The sequence below is a fragment of the Pongo pygmaeus genome, chromosome 3, assembly GCF_028885625.2.
Source record: "Pongo pygmaeus isolate AG05252 chromosome 3, NHGRI_mPonPyg2-v2.0_pri, whole genome shotgun sequence".
NCBI classification, from domain to species: Eukaryota; Metazoa; Chordata; class Mammalia; order Primates; family Hominidae; genus Pongo; species Pongo pygmaeus.
In genome coordinates, this window is record NC_072376.2 from 111,199,613 (window position 1) to 111,224,121 (window position 24,509).

Consider the following 24,509-nt stretch of genomic DNA (forward strand, 5'->3'; position numbering starts at 1 on the left):
AAACAACAACAACAAAAATGTCTCCATTGTTTCCCCTTAATGCCACCACTTGACAGTTCCCCTACCTGGAATAGAAGCCACCCAACTTTCCTTCTATTTATTCTTCAGGTCACAGCTTAAGTGACATTCTCTCAGAGACCATTCCCTAAGCCCTTAGATCACACTGATGTCACCTTTAGTAAGATTCAACACTTCTGTAATCACTAACATGGCATCCCAGTGATTTGATTATATATTTGTTCATTTAATGCCTGCAACAATCCTATCAGAGTTCTCCCAGTTGACAGACGAAGAAACTGAGGCATTTGAACCCAGGCAATCTGACTCAGGGTCTATGTGCCTGAATAGGCACTCTTATAGTACCTGTTTATCAGCCACCCTCCCACCTCCTACACAAACAAACCATTAGACAGTAGGCTGCAACAGGGTCAAGCCTAACTTGTCCCTAATGTTCCCCAACCCAGTGGCTGCTACAAAGTAGGTATAGGAATGGATTGACTCTGAATTCCTGAGAACAGATGGACAAATGAATTTTGAAATTCAGTAATCTATACCTGGTCGCCTGGGTCAAGAGATGCAACTCTAAATAGCTCACCTCGTGGAGCCAGGTGGAGTTTGCCACATTTCATGACAAGGTGTCTAAAGTTTGATAATGCAGAGATTCCAGAGCTGGCTGTAGCCTTCTCGGGAAACAGGAGATATCCGAGCTCCATATTTGGTCATGAGTGCCCTGGTAACTGCTCTGACTCTGCCCACTGAGTGGGCTCCAGGAATTCTCTAGCGGACCCTCAAGAATGTATCGACTTCTCATAGAGAAGGAGCTGATGTCTGTTAAGCCCTCCTACAGTGCTCCAGGAACTCCCTGACAGAAGCTCCGAGCCTCACAATTCTCCAGGGACACTTTGCTGTGAGGATTTAAGCTCTGACTTGGATACTCCATGAGGGCAGGGCTCTGTATTCCCAGCACCTAGAACAGCTCATGGTGGCTCAGGGTGGGTGTTGAATAAGTATTTGTTGAGTGAACTTTAGAGATGAGGACACAGGCTTGGGAAATTCAAGCGTCCTATCCATCACCACACAGCTGGTAAGTTGTGCAGTCAGGATCTCCATGCAAGGCTCTCTGTAGCTAAATTCATGCTTTTCCCAGTATTTCATACTTATTCCACATAATTACCCATTCCCAAGAAAATTCTCAGTATTGTTAGGATCTTGAGGGTTCAGGAGTGAGGGCGATGTTACCCAAGGCCCAAAATGTGGCTCTTAAAATTTGCGCTTATGTGAACTGAGCTGGCTGTGGATATCAGAGAACTTCAGAAACTCTTCAGCCTTAAAACACATTGCAGCAATGGGAATGTGGAAACCATATTCTAAGGGGCTAGTGAATCCCCTTCCCCCACAGTCTTCAAGCCAATCTTTTCCCTTCATTATCACTGTTTGCAAAAAAAAAAAAAAAAAAATCAGAAAGGCTCTTTTTGCACTCTTTCCTGAACATTCATGTCAGCAGGCTCTCTTCCTGAACATTCGTGAGCCACTGATGTTTCCTTTTAAATGCATTGCTTTCAGGGCTGACTCTCAGGCTGGATTAAAAGGTATGCAGTCCTGTACAAGCATTAACTCGTGGCCGTGCACTGCATTTTTAAAGGCCCAGAGAGCTGCTGAAGTATGAAATGAAATATCTTTACAAATGACTGGCCTCATTTAGTCTATAAAAATGCTGGGCTCGTTATTTATGTGGATTTCCTATCCCCTCATTATAAATCTTGGAGAGAAATTTCTATCTTCACCCTTTGATGTTACGTATTTTTGAGATTCTATTTCTGTTATCTGCAAAGAAAAATTTAGCTTCCAGATGAAGTATTATGGTTACCCTGGAAAAAATAAATGATTCTAACTAGTTATAGAATAAGTGTTATTGGATATGAATTCATCAACCTCCTTGCCTACTATGCCCTTTCTTGTTTGGGGTGTGTGTGTCTGTGTGTGTGTGTGTGTAAGAATGAGAATATGATGATGGGTTTGCTAGGCAACTCATGTGTAGGGAAGCTCTGTTAACATCTGATTTGGAGAGCTGTGGGTCTCAACTTACAAATTTGAAAATTGGTAGCAGTTGAGTTCAGAAAATATGTGTCTATGTGAGAAACTGATGTAACTAGCCTTATATGTTACTGAGTGAGGCAATTGGTCACTGGATGGCATAATTTGAGGCCAAGTATTAATATTGTTAGAGTTAGACTTGCTACTCCAGCTCACAGTGTTATTAATCTGGGGGTTAAGTGGTAGGGAAAAATCAAATATAGACTAGACCATACTGAAGAGGTAGTATCCTGAGATGAAAACTGTATGAGATTTAGAATCTGAGTTCTGCCACTATTTGCTGTGTGTCCTGCAGCAAGTCACTTGCCCTCTCTGAGCCCCACATTTCCCATTTCTAAAAAATATTTAGGCTAGGTGCATTGTCTCATGCCTGTAATCCCAGCACTTTGGGAGGCCAAGGCGGGTGGATCACCTGAGGTCAGGAGTTCGAGACCAGCCTAGCCAACATGGCAAAACCCCATCTCTACTAAAAACAACAATAACAAAAAATTAGCCGGGCACCTATAGTCCCAGATACTTGGGAAGCTGAGGCAGGAGAATCGCTTGAACCCGGGAGGCAGAGGTTGCAGTAAGCTGAGATGGTGTTACTGCATTCCTGCCTGGGCAACAGAGCGAGACTCTGTTTCAAAACAATAAAATAAAATACATTTAATAATATTCACTTCACAGGATTGTGGGAAGGGTCAAATTCAAGACTGTTGGTGAAAGCACTGATGCCTCCCCACCTAGCTCCCTTAAACTGGGGCTGTGATCTCACTTTAGCCTGCTGAGGCAAGCTGCATCCCACTCAGCTTTCCTCCACCTTTCTCTCAGCCTAAGGTATTTTACAGTTTGTAGTTCCCTCTTATTCTCAATGTTCTTGAGTTATCTTGTGTTTGCTAGTCAGATTATGGATAGAAAATTAATAAATATGGCTGAAAAATGTAAATGTTGGGAGGAGGAGTCAAATGTTCGGGCTGGTTTTGCCAATCATTCACCTAGGCACGTTAGTTTCTTAATGTGACCTCTGACTTGCTGTGCAGGATAGGAGTCTTGACACTGGTTCTCCTCAACACCCTGTGACCAGTCATCAGAGAAGAGCCACGCCTGAGGCCTCCAGCCTAGAGCATGAGGAATCACAAAGATGGGAGTGGGACGCCATCTGCATCCAGGTGAAGGGCTCCACCCCTGGAGCAAGACTGCCCATGTGAGAATCCTGCCCTGCACTTGCCAGCCGTGGGACTGTCAGTGCCATATATTCTTATGCTGCAGCGGCCTCGTTGTGAAATGGGGACATGAATAATACTTCCTTGTTGTTAAGCATTTGTGTTAATATTCATATCAGCTTAGAATTATTTCAGCTTTTTTAGTTTTCGGAAATGAACTTGTTCAAATCAGAGTCTGTTGGTTACAAAGAACAGACATCACCCAAACAAGGTCAAGTAAAAGGGGATTATGAAGAGGTATGAGAGATTCTCAGGTTAATGAAGTGTGAGAAGTATAGCCAAGCCTCATGGGAACTGGACAGGCATCTGTGTTTCTCTCTCTCCACGCATGCAAGCATGCACGGGCAGCGCGCGTGCACACACACACACACACACACACACAGAATTCTGCATCATTTCTCTCTCTGCGTTTGCCCCATTCTCCATGACAGATCAGCATCCTCTGTTTCTCATGGTTTCTGCTCCTCCATACAACTTCAACTTGCATGTGGTATGAGCCAGCAAGGGGCCTTAAATATGTAATTTTCATGGTTATGTAATCACAGGCACTGCATTTCTTCTGTCAAATTCTAGAGACAAGCTGATGGAATTTTGGCCACATTATGGATTGATTTTTTGGGGGACTCAGATGTGGTGCTCCCTGGTTCAGCCTGTTGTGATTGGTGAGTGTGGGTCACATGATACTGGAAACACTCTGTCCAAGGGAGGCAGGTAGGGCCCAGTAAGCTGAAAACAGGACTTCTACCACAAAAAAACTTTAGAAGACAAATCTTACCTTAACTATGAAACTGTTAAATTTTAAATTTCATAGAAAAATATTTTCATAATACATTACTCATTTTTTCATGTTTCATAAAACCACTTCTTTCTGATAAAAGTAATACATACATATTTTATACCTTTGGAAAATATACAAAGAATATTAAAAGTAAGAATCAACCTTATTTTTCCAATTTAGAGATTAACTGGGTTAACATTTTTATACTTATTTTTTCTCTAGTATTTTTTCATTTTTGAGGTTATATTATAACTATTATTTTGTAACACAGTTTTTCTCGGTTTGAATTCTCCAGGAACAAATTCTGAAATAAGGATTCCAGGCTGGGCGCAATCACACCTATAATCCCAGCACTTTGGGAGGCTGAGGCGGGTAGATTGCTTGAGTCCAGGAGTTTGAGACCAGCCTGAGCAACATGGCAAAATGCCGTCTCTATTAAAAATACAAAAAAATTAACCAGGCATGGTCATGTGTTCTTGTAGTCCCAGCTACTTGGGAGGCTGAGGTGAGAGAATCACCTAAGCCTGGGAGGTGGAGGCTGCAGTGAGCTGAGATCATGCCACTGCACTACAGCCTGGGCAAGTGGAGTGAGACCCTGTCTCAAAAAAAAAAAAAAAAAATTTAAGAGCACATAATTTATCTTTAAAACCATCCCAGGAAACACCAGTAGGAAAGTGGAAAAGAGATATAAGGAAGGGAAATATTACAGTCATTACAGCTGTGTAACAAATTACTCCTGAGTGATACAAAACAACCACAGTGTTATTTTGCATAAGATTTTGTGCATCAGGAACTCAAGAAGGGCTCAGCTATAGAAGTCCACCAGGGCTGTAGGCATCTGAAAGCTCTGTTGGGCTGGATGTTCAAGATGGCCATTCCCACAGCTGGCAGGGGATCCAGATCTTTGCATGGGGCACCCCAGCATAGCAACTTCTGTTTAGTCAGACTTCTTACTCTGTGACTAGTTTCCCCAAGAGTGAGCGCCCAAGAGAAGTAGACGGAAGCCAATGTCCTTTTATGGTCTATCCTTGAAAATCATACAGTGTCACTTCTGCCATCCTTTTTTATGAAAGCAGTTGCAAGCCCATGAGAGAAGAGACATAGACCCTACCACTTTATGGGAGGAGCACTGCAGAACTTGAAGCCTATTAAAAAAAAGATCACCACAGAAAGGAAGCCAATAAATTGTTTGTAGTTAATCCAGTTGGCACTGTGTTGCAGCAGGAGCTGAGTTCTGCTGGAGAAATCTAGAAAATTTTGAGTATAAAAAACATCTCAAATTGTCCCAATGGAAGGCTGTGAAAACTAAGGTGTTCAACCAGCAATTTCCCATTAATAATTGGTCAGGCTGGGGAGTGGGAAGAGGGAGCATTAATTGCCCTGGGAATGGAGAAGTTCCCTGGCATTGATTTCTAGCATACTGCTGGCCAGTGAAAAGCCTCAGGCAGAGAGTTTCAGGTCTTCACAGCAAGTAGCCTTTCAGCAACAGAGCTCTGCACACAGATGAATGCCATGGGGTTCTGAGGAAGGTACCAATAGTAACTGGCACAAATATCTTAAGCATTTTTCTTTGTCATTAAATTCTCTGTGACAACTTTTAATGGTTAGATATTTTATTTTGTTTAATTAACATCTCTGTGCATCAAGCTGAGAGCTAGGGGCAGAAAAAAATCACACCACAGTGTCAGTTAATGTCACTGCATGTTCTCTAACTTTGGGCCACCAATTGTTCATCTTTCTAATTTTCCTTAGCTCCCTCTCTTGACACCAAACTTTCACCTCTTTCTCCAAATCTCTTTTCAACTTGCCTCCCATTTACTCTTAGCTGATGAGCTAATCTGCTTCAGTGAGAAAACGGAGGTCAGCAGACGATCAGCCTCAACTTCATGTTCTCCTGCTGTAAACCAAAACTAAAATTCTAAGCCCCCAAATGACTGAATGGACTCCTCTCTTGGCCAAAGGGCTCCTAAAGGAACCTGAAAAACTAGTTCAGGCCATGACAGGAAGGGGAGGAGTTGGACATGCCTCATTATACACTTCTCTCTTTGGAGTTTAGGCAACTGACCAGCATTAACATTAAAACAGAGACCTTAAGACTGGGAAAGACTCTTTGTAGCAATAAGATACAAAATTCCAAACTGACTCTGGTAGAGCATCACATGGCAGATTGTTGGAGGCCAAAAGAGTGAGGGTCGTGATCAACTCAGTATACCACTGGAGGCTATATGAGTAAACAGCAAACTGTTCTCATAAATGCAGAATGTTGGCAAACAGACAAACTGTCTGCGGCCCAGAAGGAATGCTGAGGGCAGTCACAACCCAGACACAAGTGTTTCTTGTGATTAGGCACATCTGAAGCCTGTTAGCAATAATGTGATCAATCAAGCAGCTGACCAATAGTTACCTCCTCCTCCCTGCTCTTGCTACCCAATAAATACGAAGGGCTGTAGAAGCTCATGGCTTCTGCCTTTGCTCACCAGAAGCAAGAAACCCTCTTCTTCTTCCCCTGGCCCCTTTCTTTAAAACAGTTTCTTTTGTTTTAAGTTTTCATTTCTGTGTTCATTCGTCCCCCTTCGTTCCGTCTCGTAATGTCGGTCTGAAGTAGTAACAGTAGTAACTGCTATAATGAGGGTCTCAAGTAGTAACAGTAGTAACTGTCATAGTGACAGTCTCAAGTAGTAATTGTGGCAGTCTGTCACAGCAGATAGCAGGCCCTGAAAAAAAAATCAAAGTATTTTGCCCCTAAATATATTTCTTTGACATATTTTGAAATGGCCCTGCAAAGCTGTCTCTTATGGGGGAAATTCTTGCGTTCTATGGAGAATCTCCATCCCTTTTTAAGATCTGGTAAGAGACCTTCACCATCTATTCTCTCTGAAGCCTGCTACCTGGAGGTGACATAAACATGACAAGAACCTTGGCTTCCACAACCCCCTTTATCTTTTTTTTATGGGTTGTAGTTCTTTTTATTGTTCTTAAGAATGATACAAAGATAATCCAGCTTTGCTGTTGTCTAGGTGGATACTCTCAGCTTCTCTTTTTCTACTTTTAATACCTGGGTAATAAGATCAAAGAGGACCTGTTCCAGAGAGTTCAAAGGAATGTTTTCTGATAATTATTTATTTATTTAAAGTTCTGGGGTAAATGTGCAGGATGTGCAGGTTTGTTACATAGGTAAATGTGGGCCATGGTGGTTTGCTGCACCTATCAATCCATCATCTAAGTAATAAGCCCAGCATGTGTTAGCTGCTTTTCCTGATGCTCTCCCCCACCCCACAGGCCCCAGTGTGTGCTGTTCCTATTTCTGTGTCCATGTGTTCTTATCATTCAGCTCTCACTATGAGTGAGAACGTATGGTGTTTGTTTTTCTGTTCCTCAATTAGCTTACTGAGGATAATGGCTTCCACCTCCATCCACGTTCCTGCAAAGGACATGAACTCACCCCTTTTCATGGCTGCATAGTATTCCATGGTGTATATGTACCACATTTTCCTTATCCAGTCTATCATTGATGGGCATTTGGGTTGATTCCATGTCTTTGCTATTGTGAATAGTGTTGCAATAAATATACGAATGCATGTATCTTTATAATAGAATGATTTATATTCCTTTGGGTATATACCCAGTAATGGGATTGCTGGGTCAAATGGTGTTTCTGGTCTAGGTCTTTGAGGAATCACCACACTGTCTTCCACAATGGTTGAACTGATTTACATTTCCACCAACAGTGTAAAAGCATTCCTATCTCTCTGCAGCCTTGCTAGCATCTGTTGTTTCTTGACTTTTTAGTAATTGCCATTTTGACTGGCGTGAGACGGTATCTCATCGTGGTTTTGATTTGCTTTTCTCTAATGATCAGTGATACAAATCCTTTTATCTTAACTCAAGCTGACTTCAATTCTTCAGGCAGAGCTTAATTCTTTGGACCAATTGCCAATCAGGAAGTCTTTGAATCCACCTATGACCTGGAAGCCCCCACTTCTAGATGTCCCACCTTTCCAAGTCAAACCAATGTATACCTTAAATATATTGATTTATGTCTTTGCCTGTAACTTTCTGTCTCACAAAAATGTATATAACCAAGTCGTAGCCCAACCACCTTGGGCACATGTTCTCAGGACCTCTGGAGGCTGTGTCATGGGCTATGGTTCTTCACCTTGGCAAAATAAACCTCTAAACTGATTGAGATCTATCTCAGATACTTGATTTACACTACCTATCCATTTTCTCTATCTAATCCCTTTCTGATCCCTTTTCTCCCAATCTTAGAAGATAAGGAGTTCCTCCTCCAGGTCAAGACCAGCCCCCAACATCCCCATCTGTACTTGGATCCCAACCTCATGCACTCCTGAGTTATCTCTGCCTCCCCCTGGATCTTATCTCTTTAGCCTGCCTCACTTTCTGCTTTATCTTCAGCCTCTCATTCTTTGCTTCTCCCTCTCTCCCTATAAACACACCCAAGGCTTTCTTCAGGCTACAACAACATACCCTTCTCCATCTAACAACTACATAATCTCTCGCCTCATTTCCCATTCACTTCAGAATCCACTGCATTGGAGTGTATTGCATTCTGTTGTCACTTTTCCTCAGAACTACTCTCACCATGATCATCCGTCAACCACCAATTGCCAACTCTGGAGGATAAGTTCTACTTCCAACCTCTTAGACCCCTGCTGTACTTGAGTCCATGGATCATCCCCTTCCTTAAAGCTCTCTGTTCTCTAGGCCTCCAGCATTCTGCACTCTCCTGATTGGCTATACTTTATGAATATCCCTTCTCTTTGATTGGTCACCCTTCCTGTGTCTAGTCCAAAATGCTGCTGTTATCTCTCTATTGCTTGCATTTTGTCTACACTTTCTCCCTAGGTAATCTTATTCTTTTTCATGCTCCCAATTACAGATATTTTATCAGAAACTCTTGGAGCCAGATGGCTTCAGAGTTTAGGATTTTTAGATTTTGGAAAGGTAATATAACATATAGTAAAAATTACATACTGGTGCCAGTAGAGTTTGGGACAGCACCCATAGTTAAACAAATGGATATTTCTGTAGCAAAACACAGAAATATTCACACTAAGTAGGATTTTTCAAAGGGGCTGCAAATAGTCCTCTTATGTGTTCAGGTCATATTTTGCAGTCAAAGGGGCTCAAATCTGATCAGGCTTTGCCACCAAATAAGTTTTTTAAAAACTTTTGCTTTTTAGATTTTCTTTTGAATTTGGAAACTACAGGTAAAGGATTATAGACAAATACTATTGGTGTGCTGATAACTCCCAAATCTTGTATTTCCAGATCATAGTTCTCCCTGGAGCTTAAGGTTTAGGTATCTAAAAGCCAGCTGGATACCTCAACCTGGAAGTCTTACGGATATATCCAGCTCAATTCACCCAAAACTGGAATGTCTTCTCATCTAAGGTCTGGTCCTCTAAGAAACACTCTGAAGCATGTATCTGTATACAAGACATTTATCAATGGGACACCATTTATCAGCTCCTGCCTTGGAGCTCTGGGGCTGGAATGGCCTATCAGTTTTCCTGAATTAAGGAAAGGAGCCTGGCTTTTGTGCCCCTACATCAACCAGCCATTGAATGTGGGCTGCCCCTGTCAAGGGAGTATAACCTTGAGCAAAGCAGCTCCCCTGGGCTACAGAGGGCTCAGCTGTGAGCCATCAGCAACCATCCTTCCTGGAGGCTGGGGAAATGATGGCTTCTGTCTTGAAGCAGAGCAGCACAGCATCCACTTCAAGCTCGCCTTCTAGTTTCTGTGTGTGCCATCCAGCCAGGCACCCAAGTCAATAGCTTGTAGTCATCCCTGACTCCTCTCTGTTTCTTAGCACTTCTACATCTGATAACTCATTGTGTCCTGCCAATTTGCTCTTCTAAAAATACTTAAAAATCTGCCTCATCTCCTCCATCCTTATGTCCAATGTCCTAATTCAGATTCACACTGTCTCTTTCTTGACTCGTTCACTGCAGTTGCCTCCTACCTGTTCTCCTTTCTTTCACTTTTTCCCCAGTTACACCGATTTCCTATGTAACAGAACGAACCATGTAAAACTCAAATCTGGACACGGTGTTCTGCTGCTAGAAATGTTCTAATAGTTAACCATTGCCTACAGGGTAAACTCCAAGTTCCTTAGCCTATTATAAAAGGCCTCTCTGATCTGAGACCTGCCTATCCCTCCTCAGCCGCTTAGCTGGCTCACAACACTTAACATACTAGCCTCCTCCTCTATTTACCTCTTGTTCCCCTGACACTCTGCTGCTGCTTGCCTCCATGCCGGAGCTCATGTGGTCCTCTCTGTGTAGATGCCCTTCACTTCACACACAATTTATCCTATAAAACTTGGCTCAGTTGTCACTTGCTTTAGGGACCTTCCCTAACTCCCTATCCCCAGTCTTGGTTGGGTGCCCCTTCTCTTTGCACTTATGATACCCTATCCATACATCTCCCATTGCACTTAGCACACTGTATTATAATTAGATGTGTTTGTGTTGTTGCTTCTTGAAAGCCAGGACAGTGTTCTCATGTTTTCTTAGAAGTAGGGACATAATAGGCCCTTAGTAAAAGCTTGCTGAATGAATGAATGAATATGAGTTTTTTAACTCCAAAATCCATACATTTTCCTTTAAACTATGTTGTCTATGCCACAATGCCAATGCCTTCAGCATCCCTTGCTGCTCTGGTAATCATAATGGCTGAAGGTTTTTAGACTTTAGTGTGCACTAGGCACCGTGTTAAGGAATTTGTATACATTTTCTCATTTTATGCTTAACCAGTTTGGTAAGGAAAGCACCAGTATTCTCTCATTTTCCTGTGGAAGAAACTGAAAATCTGAGGGCTTGGGTGACTTGCTCAAAGTCACATATCTAGTAGGCAGTAGAGCTGGGATTTGAATCCAAGTATGCCTGACCTCAGAGCATGAGTTCTTAACCACTGTGCAACAAGGCTTCTAGGAACCTTTGAAGCCTTGCTGAACTTCTGATCTGCAGACTTGAAGCTGCAAAGGAGCTCTTGAGAAGACACTTACTAAACCGAGGCTTAAAAGGTCTGTGTTTAGTCCAGAGTTCAGAACATGCCATTCTCCCAAATAAAACTCTTCACCGACTTCCTACAGAACATTGAATAAACCCCAGATCTGAAAAATGGCTCATAAGGCCCTGAACACCGAGGCCCCTGCCTTTCTCTCCATCCTTATACCCTCCTGCTACACTCTTTCCAGTCCCACTGTTGTTCTCTCTGCAGTTGGAACATCCCAGCTCTTTCTAGCCCCAAGGCCTTGCATGTTCTTTGCCCCATGGCAAAGACTGCCCATTTCTACAATCTTTTCCTTCCATTTATCTAAATGTGGCTTCATAAAAGGTTTTCAAAGTAGTTCCCATTATCATCAGCCTCATCTCCTTATTTCCTTCATAGCATTTATCATGATTTGTAAATATTTTATTTCTCTTTTGTTGTTTTTGTCTGTTCCACTAAAGCAGGGTCTGTTTCTTGTATTCCCAGAGCCTCATTCCATGAATGGAGGAATAGGTGTTAAACGAAACAACTTTGTTGAAAGTTGTTTACCTATAGGATGTTTACCATTTAAAAAACAGAAAATAACAAGCGTTGGTGAGGATGTAGAGACATTGGAACCCTGCTGGTGGGAAAGTAAAATGGTGCAGCTGCTGTGGAAAACAATATGGTGGTTCATCAAAGAATTAAAAATAGAATTACCGTATAATCTAGAAATTCCACTTTTTGGTATATATCTAAAAGAATTGAAGCTAGGGTCTTGAAAATCTATTTGTACCCCCATGTTTATAGCAGCATTATTCAAAATAGACAAAAAGTGGAAGCAACCCAGTATCCATCAACAGATGATTGGGTAAGCAAAATGCGATATATGCATACAATGCAATACTATTTTGCCTTAAAAAGAAGGAAATTCTGACACACCCTCAAGGATGAACCTAGAGGACATTATGCTAAGTGAAATAAGCCAGTTGCATAAAAGCAATAATATGTCATTCCACTTACCTGAGGTACCTACAGTAGGAAAATTTATAAAGACAGAAAGTAGAACAGTGGTTCCCAGGAGCTGAAGAGAGGGAGAATGAAGAGTTATTGTTTAACGGGTACAGAGTTTTAGTTTTGTAAAATGAAAAAATTATATAGATGGTGGTGATGGTATGAAATACTTATTACCACTGAACTATATACTTGAAAATGGTTAAAATGGTAAATTTTATGTTATGTGTATTTTACCACAGTTTTAAAAGAAAGAAAGGAAGTGTATTAGTCCATTCTCACACTGCTATAAAGAACTGCCTGAGACTGGGTAATTTACAAAGGAAAGAGGTTTAATTGTCTCATAGTTCAGCATGGTTGGGGAGGCCTCAGGAAACTTACAATCATGGAAGAAGGAGAAGCAAACATATCCTTTCTCACATGGCAGCAGGATAGAGAATGAGTGCACAGTGAAGGGGGAATCCTCTTATAAAACCTATCTCGTATCTCATGAGAACTTACTATCACAAGAATAGCATGGAGGAAATCACCCCCATTGTGTCCCCACCCAAATCTCATCTTGAATTTTACTTGCATAATTCCCATGTGTTGTGGGAGGGACCTGGTGGGAGATAACTTAATCATGGGGAAGTTTCCCCCATACTGTTCTCAGGTAGTGAATAGGTCTCATGAGATCTGATGGTTTCTTCAGGGGTTTCCTCTTTTGCGTCTTCCTCACTCTGTGTTTGCCTGCTGCCATCCATGTAAAATGAGACTTGCTCCTCCCTGCCTTCTGCCATGATTGTGAGGCTTTCCCAGCCATGTGGAACTGTACGTCTAATTAATCCTTTCTTTTGTAAATTGCCCAGTCTCAGATATGTCTTTATTAACAGCATGAAAATCGATGAATACAGTAAATTGGTACCAGTAGAGTGGGGCATTCCTGAAAAGATACCCAAAAATGTGGAAGCAATTTTGGAACTGGGTAACAGGCAGAAGTCAGAACAGTTTGGAGGGCTTGGAAGAAGACAGGAAAATGTGGGAAAGTTTGGAACTTCCCAGAGACTTATTTAATGGCTTTGACAAAAAATACTGATGATATGGACAATGAAATCCAGGCTGAGGTGGTCTCAAATGGAGATGAAGAACTTGTTGGGAACTGGAGCAAAGGTGACTCTTGTTACTTACATTTTAGCAAAAAGACTGGTGGCATTTTGCCCCTGCCCTAGAGATTTGTGAAACTTTAAACTTGAGAGAGATGATTTAGGGTATTTGGCGAAGACATTTCTAAGCAGCAAAGCATTCAAGAGGTGACTTGGGTACTGTTAAAGGCATTCAGTTTTAAAAGGGAAGCAGAGTATAAAAGTTTGGAAAACTTGCAGCCTGACCATGTGATAGAAAAGAAAATCCCATTTTCTGAGGAAAAATTCAAGCTGCCTGCAGATATTTGCATAAGTAACGAGGAGCCAAATGTTAATCACTGAGACAACGGGGAAAATGTCTCCAGGGCATGTCAGAGACTTCTGTGGCAGTCTCTCCCATCACAGACCCAGAGGTATAGAAGGAAAAAATGGTTTTATGTGCAAGACCCAGGATTCCTGGGCTGTATGCAGTCTAGACACTTGGTTCCCTGTGTCCTAGCCACTCTAGCCATGGCTGAAAGGGGCCAACATAGAGCTTGGACCTTCAGAGGGTGCAAGCCACAAGCATTGTCAGCTTCCACATGGTGTTGAGCCTGTGGGTGCACAAAAGTCAAGAATTGAGGTTTGGGAACCTCCACTTAGATTTCAGAGGATGTATAGAAATGCCTGGATGTCCAGGCAGAAGTTTACCACAGGGATGGGGCTCTCATGGAGAACCTCTGCTACGGCAGTGCGGAAGGGAAATGTAGGGTTGGAGCTCCCACACAGAGTCCCTACAGGGGCACCACCTAGTGGATCTGTGAGAAGAGGACCACCGTCCTCCAGACTCCAGAATGGTAGATCCACCTACAGCTGCACCATGTCCCTGGGAAAGCTGCAGACACTCAATTCCAGCCCATGAAAGCAGCTTGGGTGGGGAAGCTGTACCCTGCAAAGCCACAAAGATGGAGCTGCCCAAGACCATGGGAACCCACCTCTTGCATCAACGTGACCTGGATGTAAGACCTGGAGTCAAAGGAGATCATTTTGGAGCTTTAAAATTTGATTGTCCTATTGAATTTTGGACTTGCATGGGCCCTGTAACCCCTTTGTTTTGGCCAATTTCTCCCATTTGGAACTGTTGTATTTACGCAATGTCTGTATCTCCATTGTATTTAGGAAATAACTACCTTACTTTCGATTTTACAGACTCATAGGCAGAAGAGACTTGCCTTGTCTCAGATAAGATGTTGGACTGTGGCCTTTTGAATTAATGCTGAAATAAGTTAAGACTTTGGGGGACTATTGGGAGGGCATGATTTGTTTTGAAATGTAAGGACATGAGATTTGAGAGGGGTAAGGGGTGGAATGATATGGTTTGGCTCTGTGTCCCCACCCAAATCTCATCTTGAATTGTACTCCCATAATTTCAATGTGTTGTGCGAGGGACCCAGTTGGAGATAATTTAATCACAGCAGAAGTTTCACCCACACTGTTCTTGTGGTAGTGAATAAATCACATGAGAGCTGATGGCTTTATAAGGGGTTTCTGCTTTTGTGTCTTCCTCATTCTGTCTTTGCCTGCTGCCCATCCATGTAAGATGCGACTTGCTTCTCCTTGCCTTCCACCATGATTGTGAGGCTTCTCCAGCCATGTGGAACTGTAAGTCCAATTAAACCTCTTTCTTTTGTAAATTGCCCAGTCTCAGGTATGTCTTTATCAGCAGTGTGAAAATGGACTAATACACCCATGATTCAATTACACACCAGGTCCTTCTCATGACACCTGGGGATTATGGGAACTACAATTCAAGATGAGATTTGGGTGCGGACACAGCCAAACCATATCAGGAAGAAAGTTATCTAACTACTTAGTAGCCCTGTTGAGCTCCTGCCTCCCAGTCCGGTGTCCTCTCATTTATACATGCTGGCTCCCTCAGAGTATCATTTATTGGCTAAGCATTATAATAATATGATCTCCCAGCAAAGAATACCTTTCTAGGACATATCGAAAAGGTAAACTTTAGAGTTTACTTAAACTCATATCTTCTGTATCAGTCAGGGTGAAGATAAGGTTAAGATAGGCAGGAAGCCACTACTACTGTTTGAGGGGAAGGGGAGGAAGTGGTCATTGGAACTTGAAGAGCTGTGGTTGTACAAGATGCAGCGATCTTTGGTAGAGAAATGTTGCTGTTGCATTTACTGCTAACAAGGAGGTATCTGGTCAAGTAAGTGTACCTTCTTCTGGTCTTCTGTTGCTGATGCCTCCCATTGGCTGAACCCAACTGGAAGTCAGAGGGCAAGAAAACCTGTTGATGCAGGCCATAGGACCACAGAACATTCAGTAGAAGGGAAAGGGTAGAGAATAGGTTTGAAGGTGGCCTTATACCAAACTTCATTTTAAAAGTGAAAATACTCAGAACCTGTATTAGTCATAGTTCTCTAAAGAAATAGAACCAATAGAATATAGACAGACAGATAGATAGATAAACAGATAGATAGACAGACAGAGATATAGATATATCAGAAGGGATTTACTTCGGGAATTGACTCATTTGATTATGGAGGCTGAGAAGTCCCACAGTATCCTGTCTGCAAGCTGAAGAACAAGGGAAGATGGTAGCATGGCTCAGTCCAAATCCAAGGGCCTGAGGACCAGGGGAGCCAATGGTGTAACTCTCAGTCCTAAGCTGACAGCTTGAAAATTGGGGAGTATCTGGTGCAAGTCCTGGAGTCCAAAGGCCTGGGAGTTCTGATATCCAAGGGCAGGAGAAGATGGGTGTCCCAGTTCCAGAAGAGAGTGTGAGCAAATTTGCCTTTCTTCTGCCTTTTTGTTCTGTCAGGCCCTCAGTCAACTGGATGGTATAGGCCTGCACTGGGAGAGGGGGGATCTTCCTAGTCCAGTTATTCAAATGCCAGTCTCTTCTGAAACGCCCTCACAGACATATCTAGAAACAATGCTTCACCAGCAGTTATCTGCATGTCCCTGAATCCAGTCAAATTGACACCTGAAATTAACCATTCCAGACCCAAAGAATTAAATGACTTGTTTCATGTCATTGATAGATATAAGATTCTCACTGTATTTATGACCTAATAATTGGGTTCTATCCACATAGTGATAAAGAATGAGAACACAAGTCTAAACTTGGAAAATCTGCCACAAACAGAACACCTAAAAAAAGTTTTGTTTTTGAAAGAGAGTGATATGCACATCTTCTACAGAATTAGCATTCATTAGGAATTTTTATGCTTTGAATTTTGCAAGTCTGATTCATCACGTGTTACAAAGAAAATAATCTTAAGATCATGAGTTTTCTTCCTGCTTCTGCCCTAATGATTATCACAGTTTATGGGACATTTAAGAGAAGCTGAAGCAGAGCATTACATTATAGATGTTTAGTTAAATAAAACAAGATAGCTAAGTCAAAGAACCTTGAGTCACAGAATTGCATCCTCAAACATGGAATTTTCATAATTAAAGGACTTTGAGACAACTTTTCAGGCTCATAGAAGTTCACAAGATGGTTTTTAAAAAAATCGACGTGACAAGACTTTTGAGCACAAAATACTGAAACTTTAGGGGAATAAAGCAAAAATTGTACTTTTTTTTCTTTCAAGGAAGAGATACAGTATAGTAATTAAGTAATTAAGTCCACATTCAAGAATCAAAATTCTTGAATCCAAACCCTGGCTTCATCACTTACTAGCTGCACAACTTTGGGCAAATGACTTTGTCTTTCTTTCTAAGCCATAGTTTTCCTATTTCTGAATTGTGAATAATTGCACCTATATCATTGAGTTATTGTGTCTATTTCTCCCTTCAATTCTGTCAGTTTTTGCTTCCTATATTTGATGGTCTGTTATTAAGTATGTAAATGTCATAATTATCTTCCTGCTGTATCTAACCATTTATTAATGTATAATGTCCTTCTTTGTTCTTATAACGTTCTTTGATATAAAGTCTATTTTTTCTGATATTAGTAAAGCCACCTTTTGGTTACTATTTGCATGGAATATCTTTTTCTGTCCTTTTATATTTAACCTATTTCTGTCTTTGGATTTAAAGTGAATCTCTTATAAACAGCGCATATTTGAATCATGCATTTTTATCCATTCTGCCAATCTTTGTCTTTCGACTGGATCATTCAATCCATCTATATTTAAGTAATTATTGATAAAGAAGGACTTATATCATTTTGATATTTATTTTTTATATGCCTTATAGCTTTTATGTCCTTCATTTCCTGCAGTACCGTCATCTTTTGTGTTTGATTTTTTAATAGTAAAATGTAGACATTTATTTCTTATTTACTTTTGCACATATTCTATTCTATACCTATGTTTTATGGTTACCATAGGGATCACATTGACTAGCCTAAAGTTCTAGGATTCTAATTGGAATTTATACCAAGCTTAACTTCAGTAATATACAAAACTCTGCTCTTTTATAGCTTTGTCCCCACCTGTTTCTTACTGATGTCAAAAAATGATACCTTTATACATTGTATGCCTTCCAAATAAATAATTCTTTTAAGTGCATTAGTCTCTTAAATTATGTAGAAAACAAAACGTGCAGTTGCAACCAAAGTTACAACAATACTAGCTTTTAGACTAATACATTTTTTTTTTCTAGATGGAGTTTCACTCTTGTTGCCCAGGCTGGAGTGCAATGGCACGATCACGGCTTACTGCAACCTCCGCCTCCCGGGTTCAAGTGATTCTCCTGCCTCAGCCTCCCAAGTAGCTGGGATTACAGGCATGCGCCACCACACCAAGCTAATTTTGTATTTTTAGTAGAGATGCGGTTTCTCCATGTTGGTCAGGCTGGTCTTAAACTCCTGATCTCAGATGATCCGCCTGCTTTGGCCTTCCAAAGTGCTAGGATTACAGGCATGAGCCACCGTCCCCGGCCAGGGCTAATACTTTTAAATATATATATATTAGACTCTTAAATCATGTAGAAAACAAAAAGCGGAGTTACAAATCCTTGTCACAATAATAGTAGCTTTTTAAATCACTCATTTATTCACCTTTATTGAGATCTTCCTTTCTTCATATGGCTTCAAGTTATTGTTTAGTGTTCTTTCATTTCACCCTGCAGGAGTCTCTTGAACATTTCTTTCAGGTCTGGTCCAGTGGTAATAAACTTCAGCTTAGTTTTGCTCAAAATAGAATTCTTGATTAACAAGTTTTTTTCTTTTCTTTTAGTGGTTTTCATATATCAGCCCACTGTCTTCTAGCCTCCAAAGTCTCTGAAGTCTGCAGATAATTTTATTGAGGATCTCCCATATGTGATGAATCACTTCTTTCTTGCTGCCTTCAAGATTTTCTGTGTTTGTCTTTCAAAAGTTGGATTATAGTGTGTCTCAATGTGAGTCTCTTTGAGTTTATCTTACTTAGAGTTTGTTTGTCTCCTTGGATATTTATGTCTTTAATCAAATTTGGAAATTTTCAGCCATTATTTTATCAAATATTCTCTTTGCCCCTTTCTCTCTTCCTTCTCCTTCTGGGACTTCTAAAACGCTTATGGTTGTCTGCTTGATAGTATCCCACAGGCCCTGTAGGCTCTATTCACTTTTTTCAAAATCTTGTTTCTTTCTATCCCTCAGACTTAATAATTTTAATTGTTCTATCTTCAAGTTTTCTGATTCTTTCCTCTGCCTACTCAAATCTGCCTTCAAATCATACTAGTAAATTTTTCACTTCACTTATTGTACTTTTCAGGTGCAGAATTTCTTTTTGGTTTCCTTTTAGATTTCTTCTCTTTATTGATACTTTTATTTTGTTCATACTTTTTTTTTACTTTCTCTAAATCTTTTAGTACTTTTAGCATCTTTAAGGCAATGTTTTAAAGTTTTGTCTAAGTCTTTATCAAGGATAATTTTGTTAGTTTATTTCTTTTGAATGAGCCAAACTTTCTTGTTTCTCTGTATGCCTTGTAGTTTTTTGTTGAAAAGTGGGCATCCAAATCTATTAATATAGTAGCTCTGGAAATGTGGTTCTTCCTTTTTTCCAGGGTTCACTATCTTGTGTTATTGTTTTTGTTGATTGTTTTTGTTTGCTTTTATTGTTGTAGACTGTTGTCCCTGTGCCAAGGATCAACCTTAGGTATAAACTTAGGATCTTCTCAAATCTTTTCTAAGTCTGAACCTTTCCCTGGACAAGCACAATCACTCTCTAATTTATCTCATGTATACAGTTGCTTTTGAATGTCCTAGTCTTTAATGTCTATCTCCCAAAAGGAGAAAAATAGAAAAATAAAAGGGGTGGGTAAAATGATGGCAGCCCTTTAAATCCTCTGGAGTCACTTCAGCTTGAGCTGGAGGGGCTTGCAACAATGGTGGGAGGTACAATAACAATGGCCACTACTTACCTCTTTGTGGGACCCTCTGTGATCAGAAGTAGCAATCAGCAATCATTACACAGATGCCTGATATTTGGAGAACAGTGTTCTTTTTGCCCATCCTGGCTCCTGTAAAGTGTGTGCAAACTACTTCAAGAACACATGCACAGCTGCCTGCCATGGGGCTCGGGATAGAGGATGGGTAGCTGCTATTGTGCTGAGAACTTAAATTTGCCAAAATTAACTACAATTTACCACCCATGTCTTCTCCTGTAATACGTAAGCCTTCAATATACTCTAGAGACCTAAAATAGTTACTAGACAAATTCCTCCAGTGTAATTGTTGAGTAGATAGGGAGATAGATTTCTGGTCTTTCCTACTTTGCCATCTTCCCAGCCCTGAATCTCTTTTGAATGCCGTGGTCTATGGACACCTCACCCATATCCACTAGCTACCACCCTAAAGGATGTGAAAAAAATTTCAAGAATGTTCCTCACCCTGAAGGAACTTCCAGCTTCAGGATGCATGTTGACTTGCTTACATATTATTATGTTTGGCAGATTCCTCTCTGGTCAAATATATCAAAACTAACAAAATAATTAAAAAACAAACTATAAACAGTCACTCTGTTATTCCTCTCAAAGAAGAAAATGTACTATTAACATAATTTATGGCAGCAACAGAAAAGCCAGGATGAGGGAAACCAAGCATATGTGTGTTAGTTCTGGAATTAGAAATTAAGTTGTCCTAGCCCAACACGCCCATCATTAGCCACATTTGGGAAAAAAAACTCTCATTTTCGTGGTAGTAAAACTGGCCGTAAAGTAATTCAGTTTGTTATTTGTAAAGCCACGTGATGGCCTTCCTATATCCCTTCTATTTCCAAAGGAAAGAGAACTCTATTTGGGAAAATAGAAGGAACCCTCCCACTGTTCATGGTTTCCTTTACTGATATTTGAGAAATAAAGGCAAATCTTGCTTGTACCATCAAGGTTACAGTTTTCTAATTCCTTTGGCTGAGATTTGAATGGATTCACTAAGTTCTGTTTCCTTCTTTGCCCCCCGTTTTCTATGCCACAAATATTGCTTGTTCCAAGGGTTAGAGAAATTTTGTTATCTTTTCTGGTCGGTTTCTTGTGGTTCTTGTATGAGCAGCATTCTGCAAGTAGTGGGCGTAACTTATTTATGTAGTATGTGCCTTATGTGAAGGAACTTAATATTGTTTTGAAGGAAACCACAGTTAGAAACAGAAACTTTAAAAATCTGAATTCTAATATGTTCAAGGATAGGTGATCTAAGCAGGAATCTATAGAGTGCCAAGACTATGTGTTTGCTTAGCTGGTTTTAAAATAATCTAACAAATTGGGGGATTTGATTCATTTAAAAGAATACTACATGAAATGAGCATTTAATATTAGACTCTATATTTCTTTAAGTTACACCCTATGTGCCATGCAGCTACTAGTAGAATAAAAGGCAAGTAGCTTAGATTAAGTTAACCGTTATTCTGTGAAAAAAGATAAAAAGTATAACCTAAAACTTCAGAAAGTTAATATGGTCATTTTAGTAATTGATTGCAAAGGGGAAGATTATAGAGAAGTGCTATCACAATAAAGAGAGATTACTTGAAGCTTGTGTTTTACAGTGAGAGGAGAAGGGAACACATATTGATTAAGTGCTTGTTAGGTGACTGAACATTGCTAAGTGCTTTATGTATGTTGTTTTATACAATATTGTCAAAATGCAGCTGGGCATGGTGGCTCATGCCTATAATCCCAACACTTTGGGAGGCCAAGGCGGATGGATTACTTGAGGTCAGGAGTTTGAGACCAGCCTGGCCAACACGATGAAACCTAGTCTATACTAAAGCTACAAAAATTAGCTGGGTGTGGTGGCACACGCTTGTTGTCCCAGCTACTCAGGAGGCTGAGGCAGGGGAATCACTTGAACCCAGGAGGCCGAGTTTGCAGTGAGCCAAGATCGCACCACTGCACTCCAGCCTGGGGGACAGAGCAAGACTCCATCTCCAAAAAAAAAAAAAAAAAAAAAAAAAAAGTGCTATGAAGCCTTCCATTATCATGGCCTGTTTATAAAAAAGGAAGTAGAGAGGTTAAAGGTTAAATAATTGGCTGAAAGCCAAGTGGCTAGGAAGTGATGGAGCTTGGATCCTTAACAGTCAGATTCCTACATTTATCTTTTTGCCACTGAGCCATCTGATATGTATTGTTTTTTCTTATATTAAAATTTGCTTTGCATTGGATAATGGATAACTCAGTGTCAAAATGGATTGGCTTTATTACCTTGATGGAGCACAGAACTCATTTTAGGATGAAAATGACTGGTAGAAGAGAAAGCTTGCACTGTTTATTCTTCACTGAAGAGCCCTAGCCTTGTGCTTTCTACGTAGTGGTTGCTTCACGAATAAATAAAATCTAAGCAGATCCTCTATTTAAATTATTATTTCCTGAGCTGAGTGAAAATAGATTAAAATAAATACTAAAATATTTGTAGTTGTCATTATTTATGAAGTTCATTGGTCAACTAGATTATGAAAATCTTTCGTAACTCACATTGACTCCCCTTTCAGAACACAGACGTATTAAAGGGGTGGCTCTGGGATCTGCTTCATGCCAAAAAGGGCCTGTGGAAACTGTGTGACCTTGAGAAAGTCGCTTAACCTCTCCAAACCTTATTCCTTCTTTAGCCAAATAGGGATAATTCCTTATTAGCCAAAGGTGGAGAGTCTAGGTAGATATGTTCTTTTCATTGTTAAAAACATTCATTTTGATACATAAAATCAGTAGAGCTTCTACTCTGCCACATATGCCTCTATGAACAGTCCTGTGCCATTCAACCAGGAAACATATTTATTTATTTATTTGAGATAGGGTCTTGCTCTCTCACTCAGGCTAGGTGCCTGAGTGCAGTGGCGCCATCATAGCTCACTGCAGCCTCAACCTCCCAGGCTCAAGCAATCCTCCCACCTCAGCCTCTTGAGTAACTGGAACTATAGGTTCAGCTAATTTTGTAGAGTTGGGGTTTTGCCTTGCTGCCCAGGTTGATCTCTAATCCTGGGCTCAACTGACCCACCTGCCTTGACCTCCCAAAGGGCTGGGATTACAGGTGTGAGCCACCGTGCCTGGCCAATTAGGGAATATTTGAATGATGCCCCATTTCTTATCCCCATCAGAGTGCACACCTCCATGTTGTTCCTGTCCATTGATGGCTTCCAAATCCAGATGATCAAATAGTCCTTTATCTCCAAAGCAGGCTCAAAACGATTGGTTCAGACATCCCAGGCTCTATACCCTTCTTTAGTTCCAGGTAAGTCATGAGATGAATAAAGCCCCAGCAGATGGAAAATTGACTGCCCTTGAAAAGCTACTGCAGCCTCTGCTTGGCCTTTTTGCCCAGCGTCACCATGGAGACAGCCAAGGTGGCATGGTGAGGTAATAGTTGCTTTCTGATGCCCCTCATGATAGGATTTGTGACATGAAAATTCTAACTCCTGGACCCATGATATGGTCCCACCTTACTCTCCAGCTTTCTCTCTCCGCTCCCCCCTTTCTGCTGCTTTCTTATACTCTCCTTTCTGCTGTAGTCCCCAGCACTCTTCCTTCAAGTTTTCTTCCACTAGAATCCCTTCCACCCACATCCACTCTGCAACCCTCTCTCTCACAGCTCTCATGTTTCTTCAGGGCCTAGGCTGTGCCTTGCAGCCTCTGCATTGCTCTACATCAACCAGGCAGCCCAGTATATTAAATGACCCCAACAAATTTTTTTTGTAATAAACCAAAAATGGGCTATATTAGTCTGTTCTCACGCTGCTATAAAGAACTACCAGAGACTAGGGAATTTATGGAGAAAAGAGGTTTAATAGACTCACAGTTCTGCAGGCTATACAGGAAGCATAGCTGGGAGGCCTCATGAAACATACGATCATGGTGAAAGGTGAGGGGAAGCAAGCATGTCTTAGGTGGAGCAGGAGGAAGAGAGTGAAGGGGGAAGTGTCACACACTTTTAAATAATCAGATCTCATGAGAACTCACTCACTATCCACTATCATGAGAACAAGAGAGAAATCTACTCCTATGATCCAATCACCTCCCACCAGGTCCCTCCCCCAACAATAGGAATGACAATTAAACGTGAGATTTGGGATTTGGATGGAGACACAGAGCCAAACCATATCATGGACAAAAAGAGAAACCTACTGAATGAAGATGGTAATATCACCAACTGGTGCCAAAATATCAGTGCTGTTTCTCTACCTGGTTATCCCCTGCCACACTCGATCCACACACACATCTCTCCTAAACCAAAAGTTTAGGAGAAGTCAGGGCACAGGCACACTCTCTCCTGACTCCTCTTTGCCCCATAGCCCCTTTGAAATAGTCTTGAGAATAAAGATTAGTATAGGATGGAAATGACACACAAGAATAGTTATTGATGTGAAATAAAATTTAGCTTAAGAAAAACTATGATAAAATAAATCTTTTTTTGGGTAGTTATTAAACCAAAGAAGTGTCTTGTAGCCCTGACTGTGCAGAACTCTGTGTCCAAGGAAATTCTTAAGAAGAGTGAGTTTGTAGAAATACCTATGGAAGCAGAACTGCCCCGAGAGTTCAAGTGTGAACCACCAAACCTGATGGTCTGGAATGTGTGTCTAATCTAATCCCAAGTGTGCATTTACTGAGTAGTCACTGTGTGGGGGACACCATGCTAGGCTGATAACAACAATAGTCACTGTCTATTAAACTTGACATGGTGCCAGGTAAATAATAAATATCATCTCATTTAATCCTTCCAGTAACCCCAGTAAGGTAAGTATCACTATCCTCATTTTAAAATAAGTAAGTTGAGTCTCATAGAAGGTAATTCAGTTGCATAAGATCCCAAATGTTTTAGTGGCAGAACCAGGCTCTGAATCTAGGCTTTCCAAATTTTAAAACCATCTCTTATCTACCTTATTTCAC

At 40.9% G+C, this 24,509-nt stretch overlaps 1 pseudogene; it reads right to left on the minus strand.

Moving 5' to 3' along the window:
• Positions 1-5,672: 5,672 nt before the first annotated feature.
• LOC129034721 (mitochondrial import receptor subunit TOM7 homolog) lies at positions 5,673-22,956 on the minus strand (annotated as a pseudogene).
• Positions 22,957-24,509: the final 1,553 nt, after the last annotated feature.